Source organism: Manis javanica, chromosome 3, assembly GCF_040802235.1.
Source record: "Manis javanica isolate MJ-LG chromosome 3, MJ_LKY, whole genome shotgun sequence".
NCBI lineage: Eukaryota > Metazoa > Chordata > Mammalia > Pholidota > Manidae > Manis > Manis javanica.
This window is the reverse complement of record NC_133158.1, coordinates 68,965,615-68,981,655: the sequence shown is the minus strand read 5'-3', so window position 1 is coordinate 68,981,655 and position 16,041 is coordinate 68,965,615. Positions and strand designations below refer to the sequence as shown.

Genomic DNA, 16,041 nt, shown 5'->3' with positions numbered 1-16,041 from the left:
ACTGAGCAATGCATATTATTGGTTTCAAACATATTATCTAGTCATTATGAATTAAATATTTTAGAGTAATAATCATTTTTCTGAAATATTTAGGGGATCAAATTCTGTTCACAAATTGATAAGAAGTTATGGCCAGTGTAGCTAAGACACATCAATAATGTACTAGGCTACAAATTTTTACTAAAAGTTATGGCTGAGGACTTACTGTTAATACAGTTTTATTGACATAGATTCATTGTAACATGTATTTTTATATAGAATGAAAGACAGAAAAATTGAATGTCTGTGGTACAGTATAGTAAAGAGATTTTTCTCCTTGGAATATGTGTTCATTTTCGTTCTCAGTATATTTAAGATCTAAGTTTTAGCCATTCCTTTATCAACAAAATGTTTATATTCTAATTTAAAATTCTGGATATGAATATTGAGTCCCAAATAACTTTCAGAATTTCTTTTGGAATCATTTTACAGGAATTTATGCAAAAGTAAAGTTTGGGAAAATTTAAACCATCAGATTATTTCAATGCTTTTATACTTAGCCTTAGTTATTGTTTTTTTTTTTTTTCCTCTATCACCATGAAGCCTACTGGGACTCTAATACTATTGGGATTGTATTACCGTGGGAATATTCTATAATGCTTTCCTTCTAAAATATGTTCTGTATTTTCACTTGAATAAGGCAAATCATTTGCTCACCAATTAATATTTTAAATTTGGTATAAAAACCCCGAGGGCATATATCTGTTAAGATGTTCTCATCTTCTGTTCCTTACCATGTAGTCAGTTTGCTGCCTGGACATGGGGCAGGAAGAAGCCTTCCCTGACATGTGCGCTCACTGACAATGAGCACCAGATTTGTCATCTTACACAAGATTGGTGTCTTAGGGGTTAAGACAGGCCTTATTTTCAGACCTCTTGTTTTCACATATAGAGTGCAGCCCCATATCTCTTTAGGCAAATAAATGAATTTGACAGGTAGTGTGAAATGTCAATAAAATATTTAGCTAGACCTACTGTAAGCTGCTCCAGAAGGATAGCTATCTTCCTCCTTCCACAAAGCTAGTGGGGGATTTCTAGATTCTGTTTTGGGAATTTCTTTTTTTTTTTTTTGAAGAACATTGTTAGCAGTATTCTAGGGCAACACTAACTGCATATAATTTTACTCTTGCCTGTAAAGTCAATTAACTACATAACTTGTTATTATTTAATATTTTCAAATTAAATATTTATGAAAGTTTATGATTGGAAAAAAGTTATTTGGCTCAGATCTTGTGTCCTGGGTTTTACTTACAAAAATATGATTGCTATGTATGTAGGCTCTGCTAAATAAACACAAAAGGAATTTTTCTTGGATGATTTGAGTTGACAGTTGTACATGCTTTTTTTTCACCTACACATTTTTTAGTATCCTTGGAGTTAAAGAAGGCTTCCTGGATGGGTCAATTTTGGAGGTAGGGGTTATGAAGCATGTGATAAAATTACTCAGTTGTGGAGTTAGAGTGATTTGATTTGTAGTAAATTGTGCAATCAAAAGCATAAGTCTGTACAGAGAGGAAGAGTTATGGGGAAAAAATAATGGAAATTTTAGAAAGAAAATTGATGGGAGAGCACCTGCAATGGATAATAAAAATTAGACTTTGGGGAGTCAGAGATCATTTAATAACATTGTTATTTTTTACTCATTTGTAAAATAAAGCAGGTCAAAAACATGTTTTTTCCCTCTTCTGGCTGCAAAACTGATTCTATAAAATACTGCAAAGTGTCAACTAGTTGTTGTTATTTAGTTTGTGAGAGTCAGAACTTGAGTTGGAGATGAAATAATTCTTAATTCTGGAAAGGTTTTAAGAATAATTTAGGCTAAAACCATTGTCCATCAGTAAAACAATTTGTTCTGATCCATGCATTATAATATCATATGTTGATGATGTGGCTTTTTGTATTTTAATTAATGTGATATCAAAATGCAAAATAATAGAACTCTGTCTATAATCTGTAAGTAGGTAATTACTATCTAAGTAGTTTCTTGGCTGTAATAGGCAATGCCTTCCTAATGTTCCATTGACTAGATAACTTGTCAACTTTAAACTCATGAGGTAATTCATAGTTGAAGTCATTGTTCATCAGCCCTTAAAGCCAGGCTTAGTGACCTGCTGCGTCAGGCCAAGCTCCCAAATATCACCCTGGCTTTAAGGAAGAGAGTCCCACCTGTTTACGCATCAGTGTGCTACCCTTTGGAAACCACAAGAAGCAGCAGTTCCTAACTATCTACATTTGTCCATCCTGCTTAACTGTTACTTTTGTGGTATTAGTGCCAAACTCGTATCCCTGAGAAATGTCCCTCTTAATGCAAGTTAGTCAGGAGAATAAGGCCTGGTATTGTAAGGAGGCAATTTCCTTGAGTGGAAACTATTACCATACTGTGGAGAATATGCACAAAAACATGCATACGTACGAGGGAAATAAAGAATATCTTGTTTGAAGGCAAAGAGAAGAGATACTGCCAGCTTGTCGCATTATTGGATGATAATCCTACAAAGGGAGTCTTCATTTAGGAAACAAATGTTAACTTATGATTAAAGTATATTTTATCTTACTATTATGTTTTGTTTTCTCAATATTATATAGTTAGTACATAAGTATATTTTTGGTACAAAAATATCAAATACCACAGAAATTTGTAGAGTCATCTGTGAAAGGCTTCTTTCATTCCCCATCCCCAAATATATCATTCCTTCTCCAGACATCACTATTGTTATGAATTTAAATATCCTCCCAGACTTTTTCCCATGAATTTACTTTCATGTGTACATCATCTGTCTTTTTGTCTGTCAATTGTTTTTTTTAAAAACATAAATGTGTTCATTGAACACATATTCTAAAAATTGCTTTTCTTGCTCTACTGTAGACCAATATTTTTCAGACTGGCCAGTGGTGACATCATCTGGATTATTAAAAATGAAAATTCTTGAACACTATTTCAGGTCTACTGAATCAAAGTCTCTGGAGTTGGAGACAGTGGGCATTTTACCTGGTTCACCAGGTGAATTTTTATGCACATTCATATTTGATAACTATTGTATCTCTATCTCATTCTTAATGGTTATAATAGTATTTCACTGTGTGGCTATAGCACACATTACCTAACGATTTTCCTAGGTTGATCGCAATTTTTTTCTATTTTGATAATTGTTGGCAAAGAGGGTATTTTTATATACTTTATTGTACACATATATTTATAAAATGCATGCAAAGAAATGGAATTACTGTGAATATTTTTTATATTTAAATAAGTTCCATGTTGCTGGCCAAGCTAGCCATATGAATAATTTTCCTCTAATTAGTGTATTAAAACTAAAACCAATTTCCCTTTCTAATACTGTTAAGTAGAATTTTAAAAAAAAAGATTTTTGTTTGATAAAACTGGAAAAATAGCTCATTTAAAAGCTTTGTAGATTCCTCTCAGAAGTTTCATAATTTTCTTTTTGTAGTTTCATAAAATATCTATTTGCTTCCTATTACAAATTTTTAGTTACTTTTTAACTTAGCTTGTTAATTTTTTAAGCAACTCTTTGATATGAACGGTAATCTTTTGTTTTATATCCATCTCTTATTTTTTAACTTTATAATGTCTTATATAGGAAGTTTAAGTTTTTATGTAGTCAAAATATGTTTGTCTTTCTCCTTATGATTTACGGAAGTTATATCTTGTCTAAAAGGCTTCCTACCATTCCCCCTCTCTCCCTGATCTAGTAGGCAAAAAAGTCATAAAAAATTTTAATAGTTTTATATGTTTGCATTATTTTATTTTAAATAATCTAAACCATAAATTTGAGGACACTCATCCTAAAATAAATTGCCATACTTATTCTGAACTCTTAATTGTTACATTGCTCTGTTGTTTTTTCCCCTAAACCAAGATAACACTGTTTTAATTATTAGAGCTTTATAGTATGATTTGATAGTGGAGCAAACTCTCTCCTGCTCTTCCTTTCCAAAATTTTCTTGACTTTCTATTCCTTATCAACTTTAGAATTGGCTTCCCAGGTTCCATAACAATCCTATTGAATTTATTAATTTATTTAGTGAGAATCAACAACTGCATTATGAAGTTGTTCTTTTATATACTGGAATAAGGTTGCTTTTGGGTTTTTTTTTTGTATATGTTTTCCACATTTACAAAATGTGGATATCATAGTTATTATAAACATTCAGGTGTTTTAGTTGTCAATGTGGTTCTCCCTATAAAATGACCGCTGTTTTTCCTAATTGGTTATTTTAGCATATAAAAATGCTTCAGTTTTTAATATGAATCTTATATCTAGATATTTCACACAAGTTTCTTATTTATTTTAATAGTTTTTGTTTTCCTTAATCTGGAATTCATGTATCTACACATTTGTTTATTTTTGCAATGATTAGGACCTCTAGCAGAGTACTAAATGCTTACAGTTGTAGACTCCTACTTTATCTCATTCAGCTTCAAATCCAGCTGAAATACTGGATATTGATGTAAAGTTTCTTTGCATTAAAATTTTGGACAACACTATGCATTCCATGAATAATGCTATTTTTTAGCTGTGTATTGGAAGAGTTGTATACTCTGATAAGAAAAAATATTTCCCAACTAAAATCCTGGGAACATTTGCAGGATAAAATATCCAGTATATACAGTTTGACTGCTAATATGAAAAAAATCTAGACATAAATTTAAATCTTTCAGAAAATTGTCTCAGCCTAAAATAGTATTTATTCTAAGAAAGGCAGGACTACTAGATTCATTGAAATAGATACTGTTACTTGACTCTACTGAGTACCATAACAGAAATTCCAGCCAAGCAGCAATATTAGAGTGATTGTGGCTCTTGAAGTTACTTTTACAAAGTGCTAATATATTTTATTATTAAAGTTTTGTAATCTCCTGAACTACCATGGTATTTTTTTTCCCTTTGATATCCATATTTGCAGAAGTAAACATCTATCAGATGACTTTTGGTAAATTTTTAATTTTTAACAACCTTGAAAATGTTATTGAATAATATTTCTAGTGTTGAGATACACAGATCAATTTTTATGATCTAAAATATTTGTTTTATATGTATGTAAATATATGTGTTCATATTCTGTGTGATAAATGATATATATATATGTGTATATATATGTGTATATATATCCTGTACCTGTGTGACTGAATTCCAAGCTAAAGTAGCTTTTTTAATGTGGAACACAATTTTTATTTGAAAGAATTCCTAATAAACTGGTCATTCAGGTTTTGAGTATTTTGTAGTCATTTTCTCAAAAATCAGTGAAGTGAACCTGTCACTCAAGGCAAACATCGGACAGTAATTATTGCCTATGAAAAAATTTGTGTTTCCAGGTAAAAATTATAATTCCTTTAATAAAATTTATATCTGCCATAATGAGATTGACATTGATGAGGAAATTAATGAGTATAATTTTTTTCTATTGAACAAAGTACCAAAGTGTGAAATACCTGCATAACTTAGTGAATCTGTAATTTCCAAACGATCAGTTCTTCCTGTTACAAAATCATGTATAAATACCCATTCAGAGTACAAGATAAATGTATGGATTTGCATGTAACACAGAGTATTGTTTATTGACATGTTTTCAGATTTCACATAGCAGCTAACCTTAAGAAACTACCACTTGTTGAGTTTTGATACAGTGTCAAAGGAGAATTTTCCCAATTATCTGAAAAAAGTATTGAAATATTTCTCCCCTTTCCAGGTTGTATCTGTGTGAGTCATGTTGTTCTCTCTTATTTTTAGTAGAATCGAATAGGATCTAACAGTCTTGTCATAATTAAGAAGATTGAGATTCAGTTGTTTTGACTTGCTACAAATAGTAGGAATACTCTAAGAAAGTTTATTTATATATACCAGTACTGACCTGGGGAGCCTGGAGTGATGATTTCTAGAAAATAAAATTTTGAGGTTAATTGCATTTCAAAATTTTTAGTGGTATTGCCAGCATTGGTGCCTTAATTGTGTGATTTTTTTCAGAAGGGAGTTGAAATCCTCTAAACTTGGTTCTCAGTGCTACGTGTTTTTGGTTTATAGCTGAACTGCTTGAATGGGAGTATTAGGACTGTCTTAAGAAAAAAAGAAAAGTAAAAAGATTTAACTTATATAATAGTTCCTTCAGAGCTATTTCTAATACTGATTGAGTTATTTCATGCAGATTAAATGGTAGAAAATAGTTGGCTTCATTCTAGTCACTGATACTCAATACCAAAAAAAAAAAATGATTAGAATAAAAGAATTAAATATTGGCCTTTTAAGATGTTCTGAGCAATCCACAGAGAACATCTTATTTATACTTTCTCTTAAGGCTTTTTATAGTGTAATTCCACTTGGTTTTATCTACATTATGGACATCTCATCTTCTCTCTTCCTTTTAAATCTAGCACTGAGTTATAAGAACTGATTCATTATAAAAATTACATGCTCATTTTTGTACTTACGTATGTACATTTGTGGTTCTATTTTTCTGTTTTCTTAAAGCTGTTTGGAATCAGAAACTATACTACTGCTTTTGTAATTTTCTTGATATTTAATAGACTTCTCTGTACAGAGGCTACTCAGTAATTGCTGTTCAGTTGTAGGGATATTAAAATTGTTTATAAAATCAGTTTCCCCCTGGGGGGAGGAGCCAAGATGGTGGCGTGAGTAGGGCAGTGGAAATCTCCTCCCAAAACCATACATATTTTTGAAAATGCAACAAATAGAACTAATCCTAAAACAGAGACCAGAAGATACAGTACAACAGCCAAGTCACATCTACATCTGTGAGAACTCAGCACCTCACAAAGGGGTAAGATACAAGCCACGACCTGGCGGGACCTGAGCGTTCCCCACGACACAGCTCCCCAGTGGGAGGAAACGAGTCAGAGCAGGGAGGGAGTGGGAGCCCAGGACTGCTAAATACCCAGCCCTAGTCATCCACACTGGGATCATAGACACACTTTGCGTGATGTGCTGAATATTAGGGAAATGGAAGTAAAATCTGTGAGTGGGTCCCCTCAGCCAGCTCCCCTGGGACAAAAGAAAAGCAAGTTCTTTTTGAAAATCTTCAAGGGACAGGGGCATCACAGCTGGATGGAAGCATCCCAGCACACTCAGCCTAGCAGCTGGGAATGCCAGGGAATTCCAGGCACCATAACCCCCTGAGCGACAGCACAGCTCTGAAGCCCCTCATGACTATAAATAGCCTCCTGTCCATTCCCCCTACAGTGCGGCCCCACCATGGCAGGGAAGCAGCCTGAAAGTGGCCATGCCCACAGCAGCCACACAGAGCCTCCTCTGCAGCCGCCCAGGCCAGACTCAGAGGCCCCACCGGTGTGCGGCAGCCAATCACAGAGGAAGCCGGGACAGGGTGTGAAAGGCTCCCATTCTCGCAGATCAAACCCCGCGTGACTGCATCTCACCATAGGGCTCTGGGTGCCACGCCCATGGTGGCTCAGGAAATAAAAAAGGAAGCTGCTTCCTGTGTGCGGGTAACCGGCACAGGCAGAGGAGAAGGGCAAGGCACAGGAAAGGACGTTGTTTTCCCAGCTAACACACATGTCAACTGCCTACGACTACCTCTATCACCATGAAAAGACATAAGAATTTGATCAAGTACAGAATTACCCAGACAACCCCTGGGAGGGAGCCTAGGGAGATAGATTTAACCAATCTTCCTGAAAAAGAATTCAAAATAAAGGTCATAACCTTGCTGATGGACCTGCAGAGAAATATTCAAGAGCTAAAGGATCAAGTTAGGAGGGAAAATACAGAAATAAAACAATCTCTGGAAGGACTTAAGAGTAGACTGGATGAGGTGCAAGAGGCCGTTAATGGAATAGAAATCAGAGAACAGGAACACAGAGAAGCTGAGGCAGAGAGAGATAAAAGGATCTCCAGGAATGAAAGAATATTAAGAGAACTGTGTGACCAATCCAAACAGAACAATATTCACATTATAGAAGTACCAGAAGAAGAGAGACAAAAAGGGTTAGAAAGTGTCTCTGAAGAAATAATTGCTGAAAACTTCCCCAAACTGGGGGAGGAAATAGTCTCTGAGACCATGGAAGCCCACAAATCTCTCAGCACAAGGGACCCAAGGAAAACAACACCAAGACACACAATAATTAAATGGCAAATATCAAGGACAAGGAAAGAATATTAAAGGCAACCAGAGAGAAAAAAGGTCACCTACAAAGGAAAATCCATCAGGCTATCAACAGACTTCTCAACAGAAACCTTACAGGCCAGAAGAGAATGGCATGATATATTTAATGCAATGAAGGAGAAGGGCCTAGAACCAAGAATACTGTATCCAGCACGATTATCATTTAAATATGAAGGAGGGATTAAACAATTCTCAGCCAAGCAAAAGTTGAGGGAATTGCCCTCCCACAGACCACCTCTACAGGATATTTTAAAGGGTCTGCTCTCGATGGAAGCACTCCTAAGGCTAAATAGATGTCACCAGAGAAAATAAAATCACAGCAAAGAAAGCAGACCAACCAAATACTAACTAAAGGCAAAAAATAAAATCAACTACTCACAAAACAGTCAAAGGAAACAAAAGAGTACAGAATAAAACACCTAACATATAAAGAATGGAGGAGGAGGAATAAAAAGGGAGAGAAATAAAGAATCATCAGACGGTGTTTACAATAGCTTAATAAGCAAGCTAAGTTAGTTAGATAGTAAAGAAACTACTCTTTGAACCTTTGGTAACCACAAATCTAAAATCTGCAATAGCAATAAGTACATATCTTCCAATGATCACCCTAAAGGTAAATGGACTAGTATCAGTCAAAAGACACAGAGTAATAGAATGGATAAAAAAGCAAGACCCTTCTATATGCTGCTTACAAGAGACTCACCTCAAACCCAAAGACATGCACAGACTAAAAGTCAAGGGATGGAAAAAGATATTTCATGCAAACAATAGGGAGAAAACAGGTGTTGCAGTACTAGTATCAGACAAAATAGACTTGAAAAGAAAAGAAGTAACGAGATAAAGAAGGACATTAACATAATGATAAAGGGGTCAGTCCAACAAGGGGATATAACCATTATAAATATATATGCACCCAACACAGGAGCACCAGCATATGTGAAACAAATACTAATAGAACTAAAGGAGGAAAAAGACTGCAATGCATTCATTTTAGGAGACTTCAACACACCACTCACTCCAAAGGCCAGATCCACCAGACAGAAAATAACTAAGGACACAGAGGCACTGAACAACATACTAGAACAGATGGACCTAATAGACATCTACAGAACTCTACACCCAAAAGCAGCAGGATACACATTCTTCTCAAGTGCACATGGAACATTCTCCAGAATAGACCACATACAAGGCCACAAAAAGAGCCTCAGTAAATTCAAAAGGATTGAAATTTTACCAACCAACTTTTCAGACCACAAAGGTATAAAAGTAGAAATAAATTGTACCAAGAAAGCAAAAAGGCTCACAAACACATGGAGGCTTAACAACATGCTCCTAAATAATCAATGGATCAATGACCAAATCGAAATAGAGATTAAGCAATATATGGAAACAAATGACAACAACAACACAAAGCCCCAACTTCTGTGGGACACAGCGAAAGCAGTCTTAAGAGGAAAGTATATAGCAATCCAGGTGTATTTAAAGAAGGAATAACAATCCCAAATGAATAGTGTAAAGTCACAATTATCAAAATTGGAAAAAGAACAAATAAGACCCAAAGTCAGTAGAAGGAGAGACATAATAAAGATCAGAGAAGAAATAAATAAAATTGAGAAGAATAAAACAATAGAAAAAAATGAATGTAACCAAGAGCTGGTTCTTTGGGAAAATAAAATAGATAAGCCTTTAGCCAGACTTATTAAGAGAAAAAGAGAATCTACACACATCAATAGAATCAGAAATGAGAAAGGGAAAAATCATGATGGACCCCACAGAAATACAAAGAATACTATGAGAATCTATATGCTAACAAGCTGAATAATCTAGAAGAAATGGACAACTTCCTAGAAAAATACAACCTTCCAAGACTGACCAAGGAAGAAATAGAAAATCTAAACAGACCAATTACCAGCAACGAAATTGAAGTGGAAATCAAAAAACTACCAAAGAACAAAACCGCAGGCCTGATGAATTTACCTTGGGAATTTATCAGACATACAGAGAAGACATAATACCCATTCTCCTTAAAGTTTTCCAAAAAATAGGAGAAGAAGTAATACTTCCAAACTCATTCCATGAAGCCAGCATCACTCTAATACCAAAACCTGGGAAAGACACCACAAAAAAAGAAAATTGCAGACCAATATCCCTGGTGAACATAGATGCAAAAATACTCAACAAAATATTAGCAAACTGAATTCAAAAATACATCAAGAGGATCATACACCATGATCAAGTGGGATTCATCTCAGGGATTGAAGAATGGTACATTTGAAAATCCATCAACATCATCCACCACATCAACAAAAAGAAGGACAAAAACCACATGATCATCTCCATAGATGCTGAAAAAGCATTCGACAAAATTCAACATCTATTCATGATAAAAGCTCTCAACAAAATGGGCATAGAGGGCAGGTACCTCAACATAATAAAGTCCGTATATGATAAACCCACAGCTAACATCATACTTAACAGCGATAAGCTGAAAGCTTTTCCTCTAAGATTGGGAACAAGACGGATGCCCACTCTCCCCACTGTTATTCAACATAGTGCTGGAGGTCCTAGCCGCGGCAATTGGACAAAAAGAAATACAAGGAATCCAGATTGGAAAAGAAGAAGTTAAACTGTCACTATTTGCAGATGACATGATATTGTACATAAAAAACCCTAAAGACTCCACTCCAAAACTACTGGAACTGATATCGGAATTCAGCAAAGTTGCAGGATACAAAATTAACACACACAAATCTGTGGCTTTCCTATACACTAACAATGAACCAATAGAAAGAGAAATCAGGAAAACAATTCCATTCACAATTGCATCAAAAAGAATAAAATACCTAGGAATAAACCTAACCAAAGAAGTGAAAGACCTATACTCTGAAAACTATAAGACACTCTTAAGAGAAATTAAAGAGGAAACAAATGGAAACTCATCCCATGCTCTTGGTAGGAAGAATTAATATCGTCAAAGTGGCCATTCTGCCCAAAGCAATATACAGATTTGATGGAATCCCTATCAAATTACCAACAGCATTCTTCAACGAACTGGAACAAATTGTTCAAAACTTCATACGGAAACACCAAAGCCCCCAAATAGGCAAAGCAATCCTGAGAAGGAAGAATAAAGGGGGGGGGGGTTGTTCTTACTCCCCAACTTCAAACTCTACTTCAAAGCCATAGTAATCAAGACAATTTGGTACTGTCACAAGAACAGAGCCACAGACAAGTGGAACAGAATAGAGACTCCAAACATTAACCCAAACATATTTGGTCAATTAATATATGATAAAGGAACCATGGACATGAAATCGGGGAATGACAGTCTCTTCAACAGATGGTGCTGGCAAAACTGGACAGCTACATGTAAGAGAATGAAACTGGATCACTGTCTAACCTCATACACAAGAGTAAATTCGAAATGGATCAAAGACCTGAATGTAAGTCATGAAACCATAAAACTCAGAAAAAAACATAGGCAAAAATCTCTTGGACATAAACATGAGTGACGTCTTCATGAACATATCTCCCTGGGCAAGGAAAACAAAAGCGAAAATGAACGAGTGGGACTATATGAAACTGAAAAGCTTCTATACAGCAAAGGACCCCATCAATAGAACAAAAAGGTATCCTATAGTATGGGAGAATATATTCATAAATGAAAGATCCAATAAAGGGTTGACATCCAATGTACATAAAGAGCTCATGCACCTCAACAAACAAAACAATCCAGTTAAAAAATGGGCAGAGCATCTGAACAGACACTTCTCCAAAGAAGACATTCAGATAGCCGACAAGACACATGAAAAGATGCTCCACATAGCTAGTCATCAGAGAAGTGCAAATTAAAACCACAATGAGATATCACGTCATACCAGTAAGGATCGCCACCATCCAAAAGACAAACAACAACAAATGTTGGTAAAGTTGTGGAGAAAGGGGAACCCTCCTAAACTGCTGGTGGGAATGTAAATTAGTTCAACCATTGTGAAAAGCAGTATGGAGGTTCCCTAAAAACTCAAAACAGAAATACCATTTGACCCAGGAATTCCACTTCTAGGAATTTACCCTAAGAATGCAGCAGCCCAGTTTGAACAAGACAAATACTAAGTATTTTACAGGTAGGCAGAAACACCTCTATGTTTATCGCAGTACTATTTACAATAGCCAAGAAATGGAAGCAACCTAAGTGTCCATCAGTAGATGGATAAAGAAGATGTGGTCCATATACATAATTGAATATTATTCAGCCATAAGAAGAAAACAAATCCTACCATTTGCAACAGCATGGATGGAGCTAGAGGGTATTATACTCTGTGAAATAAGCCAGATGGAGAAAGACAAGTACCAAATGATTTCACTCATGTAAAGTATAAGAACAAAGAAAAAACAGCAGCAGAATCACAAAACCCAAGAATGGACTAACAGTTACCAAAGGGAAAGGACTGGGGAGGATGGGTGGGAAGCGGGGTTAAAAAAGAAAGGGGGCATTATGATTAGCATGTGTAATGGGTGGGTGCACAGGGAGAGCTGTGCAACACAGGGAAGACAAGTAGTGAGTCTACAGCATCTTACTACACTGATGGACAGTGACTGTAATGGTGTTTGTGGGGGGGGACTTGGTGATGGGGGTGTCTAGTATACATAATGTTCCTCATGTAATTGTAGATTAATGATACCAAAAAAGAAAAAAAAGATAATTACATTAAAAAAATCAGTTTCCCAAGACAATTGAGAGTACTTCCAGGAATTTGGGGAGAACAGGGAAGTAATCAGAATCTATCTACGGTGGCACCTCGTCATTCTGCCTGGGTACTATCTAGAAAATTTATTTTGAACAGTTTGTAATTTTATAGCCTGTCCATCTTTGTTTTTGAACAAGATGATATACCAAGGTGCCAATCTATATAATATTTTATCATTTCCAAGGAATTGTCACTATTGACTCAGAATAACTGGAAGTGAACTCAGCTTTTTAACATTACCATCAAAATGCTTTTAAAGCAATTCATAAACCATGTTAAAGCATTAATTCTGATGTAATGCTTAACTTTAAGGGGGAAAACAAACTTTTAATGGCTCAATGCTACTTGGCAACTCAAGTAAAAAGTTATCCTAACCATTAATTTCCTTAAGCTGTGTTTTTTGCCTGGGGTTTTAAGACTTAAATGTATTCTAATCATACTTGAGGTGCAATCAGAACATTAACTCTTGAGAAGTTTATTTGAGACCTGTGTTTAATTTATACTGCCATCAGAGAACTGTTAAGTCTTAATTAGGGGTGACTCTTGATTGATTCATGAGTATATAGAAGTTAAAGAACTATTGATGTAAAATACAGTAAGCTAAGAACAATGAAATTTCCTCTCAAATTTAAAGGACCTAACAGCTTTTCTTTATTTTGAACATGATTTTCTTTATTGAGAACAATTCCTTTTTAACTACAGAGAAGTCTGGACAGAGAACTGTTACTTTAAATGTTCAGAACAAAGAAACTAAATTAGTTTCAGAGAATAGACTTATTCATTATTTGTGAATTAAATTTTACATAGGCATTATCAATCTACTTTTACTTTGAATTTGGCTAGTCAGCCTTGATTTTAGTTTTGGCAAATTGTTTACTTGAAGTTCTTTTGACAAAAATCCAAATTGGTAAAAGCCACAAATGAACTTTTGAGACAATAATGCGAATAACATATTTAAGTTTAAAGTTACCAATATGTGTAAACCTATAATGTTCATTCATTCATTCAGTGAATTTTCGTGTTACTGAGTAATTTACCTTTTAGACTCTTAAAGTAAAATCATTTATGGAGTCCTTGATTAATTTTGGACTTGAAAAATTAAGGTGACCTAAAACAGATAATTGCTTTAGGTAACTGTTTTCACATTGTGATGTGTGCAATGCCAGTGAGGCCTACATGCCTACCACAATACCTGACTTTCCATTAGCGATTAATAACAGATTCATTTAGTAATATCAGTTACTACTATTAACATGAAAGCAGTATGGATAGACTATATCAGGACATTGATTATTAACAAAACCTCCTTATATTTTGGCACAAAAATCTTAGGTCCTAGAATTTCCAAGAGGATCCTGATTTTACATACTTGTGCCCTAATGTCAGTATGCACTTACTGCAATTTTGAGACTGCTCTTTCTCCAGGAGACGTCCCTCACACTCTGATTCTCTGTTGTTCCCGTGCCTTTTCTCCAGTTCCCCGGGAACCTCTTTCTTCATTTCTGATCATTTCAAGTCAAAGGACTTTCTTCCCATTATTTAAAGGCCTCCTATATCTTAACCTCCTCTAAAGAATTTTCCTAAGCTCATTATAATATCTAATTTAGAATAAAATGTACCAATGTGAACTATAGTAAAAGTACTTTTTATTGTGACAGTCACTTTCCATAGTGTAATTGGACACAGTAATCTTATTTGGAGAACTTTTAAGAGATGGAGTAACCTGCATTCTAATTTTGTGATTTCCTATATAGTATATTATTCATTTCACATTTTATTTTTTTTCTCTTTCATAAAATGGTAGAATAACTAGGAAACAACATATGATATTTTTAGGAAGAGCCAGAAAATGGGTAGTTGATCACTTCATTTAAAACCAGTTCATTTAACTACGTATTTCCTGAAACTTAACACACTTTTGATTGTTTCTGGATGTATTTGGATGTCTTAAATGTAATGAAATTAGAATGAACATTGTCATTAAAATAAAATTTAAAGTTTGAAACCTCTTAAATTTGAAAGAAGCATGTTTAAATGAACTATTTCTAAAGAGTTCATTGGTTTTTTAAAAATTTTTTATTAAGGTATGATTGATATACACTCTTAAGAAGGTTTCACATGAAAAAACAATGTGGTTACTACATTTACCCATATTATCAAGTCCCCACCCATACCCCAATGCAGTCACTGTCCATCAGTGCAGCAAGTTGCCAGAGATCCACTATGTCCCTTCTCTGTGATACACTGTTCTCCCCGTGATCCCCCACACCATGTGTACTAAACATAATACCTATTAGTCCCCTTCTCCCTCCCTCCCCAACCACCCTCCCACATGCCTCCCCTTTGGTAACCACTCGTTCATTCTTGGAGTCTGTGAGTCTGCTGCCATGTTGTTCCTTCAGTTTTGCTTCATTAGTGTACACCACAAATGAGGGAAATCATTTGGCATTTGTCTTTCTCCGCTTGGCTTATTTCACTGAGCATAAAGTCCTCCATCTCCATCCATGTTGTTGCAAATGGTAGGATTTGTTTCTTTCTTATGGCTGAATAGTATTCCATTGTATATATGTACCACATCTTCTTTATCCATTTATCTACTGATGGACACTTAGGTTGCTTCCATATCTTAGCTATTGTAAAAAGTGCTGCAATAAACATAGGGGTGCATATGTCATTTTGAATCTGAGAAGTTGTATTCTTTGGGTATATTCCAAGCAGTGGGAGTCCAGGGTCAAATGGTATTTCTATTTTTAGATTTTTGAGGAACGTCCGTATTGCTTTCCACAATGGTTGAACTAGCTTACATTCCCCCCAGCATAGGAGGGTTCCCCCTTCTCCGCATCCTCACCAGCATTTGTTGTCCTTAGTCTTTTCGATGCTGGCCATCCTTACTGGTGTGAGGTGATATCTCATTGTGGTTTTAATTTGCATTTCCCTGATGATTAGTGATGTGGAGCGTCTTCTCATGTGTCTGTTGGCCATCTGAATTTCTTCTTTGGAGAACTGTCTCTTCATATCGTCTGCCCATTTTTTAATAGGGTTATTTGCTTTTTGGGTGTTGAGGTGTGGAAGTTCTTTATATATTTTGGATGTTAACCCC

At 35.2% G+C, this 16,041-nt stretch overlaps 1 protein-coding gene across 1 annotated transcript in view; it reads left to right on the top strand.

Moving 5' to 3' along the window:
• Nucleotides 1-16,041, top strand: part of NECTIN3 (nectin cell adhesion molecule 3) — a 138,196-nt gene that overhangs the window by 85,216 nt on the left and 36,939 nt on the right. The window lies entirely within an intron of this gene.